This window comes from Triticum urartu, chromosome 7A (genome assembly GCF_056163025.1).
Source record: "Triticum urartu cultivar PI428250 chromosome 7A, HENAU_Tu73, whole genome shotgun sequence".
NCBI classification, from domain to species: domain Eukaryota; kingdom Viridiplantae; phylum Streptophyta; class Magnoliopsida; order Poales; family Poaceae; genus Triticum; species Triticum urartu.
The window spans coordinates 63524070-63527843 of record NC_141879.1 but is presented as its reverse complement, the minus strand read 5'-3'; positions in this window follow the sequence as shown (position 1 = coordinate 63527843).

Sequence of the window (3774 nt, the reverse complement as noted above, 5' to 3'; positions counted from 1 at the left end):
TTATGAATCACAACGTATCGAATGGGCTATCAACATAGTAGGCTTAGAGCAGGTACAATAGTACACAGTCAGCAGGCTATTAGCAGTTCCACGTCATCAAATTCATAGCTGGAAGAGAAAGAATGAAGAGAAAAGGAGGGAGCGGGCGCTTGAGCTATCACCGGCTCGAGCGTAAGAAACAAGAAATCCAAGCTGCATGCAGCCCGCATGCACCCGTGTGAGCCTGCGCACCTCTCCTTTCCACCAATGAGCATGCGCCTTCTTTTCTTCTTTGACATGCAAGCATTAAATACCAGTAGCTTGTTTAGGCTGCCCGTAATGGTTGTACCATAGGTAATATCATGCATGCCAACTAAGCAATTTTGATGAGATGGCATAGAATTAAATGAAGAAAGAGATGCTTGAGTATCATATCATGATACCATATCACATTAAATAATATGCTACTTTGTGTCATGCATGGCAATAAATATAATAATTTATCATACCAACATATGATACTTTGCATTACGGATGTAGTATCATACACTAGTATTATATACATGATACTAGTATATGATACTCCCCATTACAACCAGCCTCCAAGTGACATGGCATTGGTATATAGCCAGCAGCTGGCTGTCTTATTAACCATGCCGTTATCTACATGAAAAATATGACGTCACACTTAATGAACAATCATCGATTTATGTAATGCCCGCTTCTGACTGCCTTGGCCCACCAAAGGTTCCTCTGCTGTGCACTGCCTTCGTTGGGTCACTGACATGCAGGCCATGCACCCAAAGAGCCCACACGTCACTGGAAGAACAACGCGGTGTCCTAGGTCAGAGTCGAGGGCGCCACTCGCGGCACGCCCGGATGAACAAGTCTTCGTGCCACATTCAAATGCCTCCATGAAACCCGCCCGTGTGGAAGCCGAGAAACCCACTCTGGACACACGTCCGTTCATGACCGGGCCAGTGTTAAACGCAACGCCGGCCGAGCTAGTCCCGTCCACCGTCTATTTAATATCCTATTTAAACAAGGCCAAACGCCGGCCAAGAATCGCACACCTCCGCCGCTCCCCTATCTCCTCCACCATTTTGTCCACTCTTACAATGGCTTACGAAGAGTAGTTATTCCGCATCCAAGCCGGCTGGGTAGCCCGCCGGATATGAGCTATGCAGCTCGCTGATCCACCTCCCTCCCCTCGCCCGATGGAGCCAGTTGCCGCCCCAAGCCGGCGCGCGGTTCAGCAACTCGCCGCTCTAGGCCAGCTCGACGAGGAGCGGCGCACAGGCGTCGTTGCTGCTATCCACGCTGCCACCTCGTACCGTGTCTCCCGTTTCTGTGGCCGAGACTCCCATGCCGACGGCCGCGCCATGCAAGCAGCGACAGAAGCCGGATGCGTGGAGAGCGGCGAGTCGGTGGCCAGCGCCTCCGCGTCCGCTGCCATCATCAAGGAGAAGTAGAACACGGGAGGCCGCCGCCGCTTGGGTCCCATTAAGGCCACCGCGGAGACGACGTCGGCGTACACAGCAGGTGTCTTGCTGGATCCTTTTGTTGCGAGCACCTTCGTCGACCCCGCATGGGCTACATAGAAGAGGGCAATGTTAGGATGAACTCGAGCCGGTGCCGGCCATGGCGAAGTAGTCGCTAATATTTTGGCTACCCCGGGCAAGATTCAAACAGCTCCTCCCAACAGATTCAAATCCCTCATTCGCCGTGGAATTTTGCCATGTGTTGTTTTCGTGGACTAGCAAGATGCCCATGCATTGCACGAAACATCAAGATGCATTTTTTACAAACTCCCGCATGCATGCAAGGGATAATTAATGTCCTCCTTTGCTAGTACCACGAGGCAAACACCATTAATATTGCATCGATTAGTGTTAGTGGCCTTGTATATCTGCAAATTGTAATTTTGATACTGGCCCCTTGTATATAAAAATGGAGGGAGAAAGATGAGAGATAATGTGAGGAGGAGTGGGGCGTGGTGGTGACTGGTGGTCGGACTGGGCGGAGGCATGGGGATGGACGGCGCATTATGTCTAGGTTTGTATCTCTCTCACACACACCCACGTAGGTGGGGGCATGCACGAAGAGAAGAGGTGCACGCACGGCGCACATACTCCCGTCTCTTTCCCAACCACACCTGCACGGGTACACGGTGGACCTCATTTCTATACAAAAAAGGTAGCCTACCTGGTAATTTGGCACGTCTACTGGTTGTCCACTTGGTGGAGGGAGGATCGTCTACCATGGGTGAACAAACAAATTGCGACTTGACGTGTTATGTTAAATTAAAAAAAGAGGCAACCCATGTGGGGCCTACCTTAGAGGCAAGGCTCTATACACTGGAGTACTTTTGATGTGTCCCATCAAGTCGCAGAATGAGGAGAAGCTTGTTTAGTACGCCGTCTCCCCCGCCCACGGGTGCAGTGGCTCGCAGGATGAGGTGAAGCTTGCTCCCTCGCCCACGCGCGCGGTGGCTCGCAGCACGAGGAGAAAATTATACTACTCCCTCCGTTTACTCCTCGTCCATACTACGTACTTTGGTTAGTACTCCCTCCATTTACTTATACAAGGCCACTATAAAAAAATACATTTTCCATCTATAAAAGGCCACAAATAGTAATCGAGACAAAAGTTACTACTCCCTCCTTTCCAGTTTATGGCTCAATTTCAAAATCTCTCCAACCAAGGTAGACGATGAGTGGTCGAATTAATTTCGTAGTTTGCACAAGTAATTAGTACGCTCGTTTTTCTCAAGAAGTTGTGTTTACCGAGGCATTAATTAGAACGAATGCATGAATGACCACTAAATTTCCATGAACTTGTACATGCATTGGTTAGTTTCCTCTTGACATTGCTTGCGTTGGGTGATCTAACACACCTCGAAATCCAACATGTAATGGTACTACTACTAGTATAGTAGAATTGATACTTATCAAACGGAAAAACGAATGTTTTTAGATGAGCCCTATAAACCCTAGTGGGTACTTACTCCGTAAAAACAGAATTTTCCAAAACTAAGTCGCTCCCTTTCATGAATTCTGTAGTAGTATACTCCTCCATCGACGCTCCCTTTCATGAATTCTATACTTCCTGTCACCGACATGTGGGACATATAGCAACCGGGTCGACGTGTCAAGCACCAAAGAACAATGCAGAACAGCAGGGGGGACGCACCCCACTCGTACCGGCCCAGTAGTAGTAATAAGCAATGAGACGTCAAGTCACAATGCCGCACTTTCCCAGACGGACGAAGCAACCCTTATTTCACACTTCGGTTCGCCACCATCTCAAACCACGTACAAGTATTGCTTCTGCCTCAAGAGGGACACGTGCATCGCCTTGGTACATCATGACACGTGGGACCGCATGACATGCCATGCTCCCTCGCCGATCGCTCGGTAAAATCACCTCATTTTTACTATACTTTCTCCGTATCGGTTTACTACATGGCATGCACGTCGTTCTAGGTTGAGAATTTAACTGGCTATATATGTGATGAACAGTACTCTAGCCTTTTAAAAAATGTATACTTTTGTACAGTAGTACTAACGATGGATTGCGCCATGGAGCAAAAATTGAAAAAAAAGGTGGTACATATAGAGAGCGCTCGTCGCCAAATTATGCATATAGTACTATTAAAAAAGCTAGTACGTGCTTAATTAGGGTGCTAAATTCAATTAAAGAAATACTAGTAGTATGTACATACTGAAGAGTTAAAGTAACGGGAAGAAACATAACATAGTTCTGCTAGGGGCTCAGCACAACACACACCTCAAA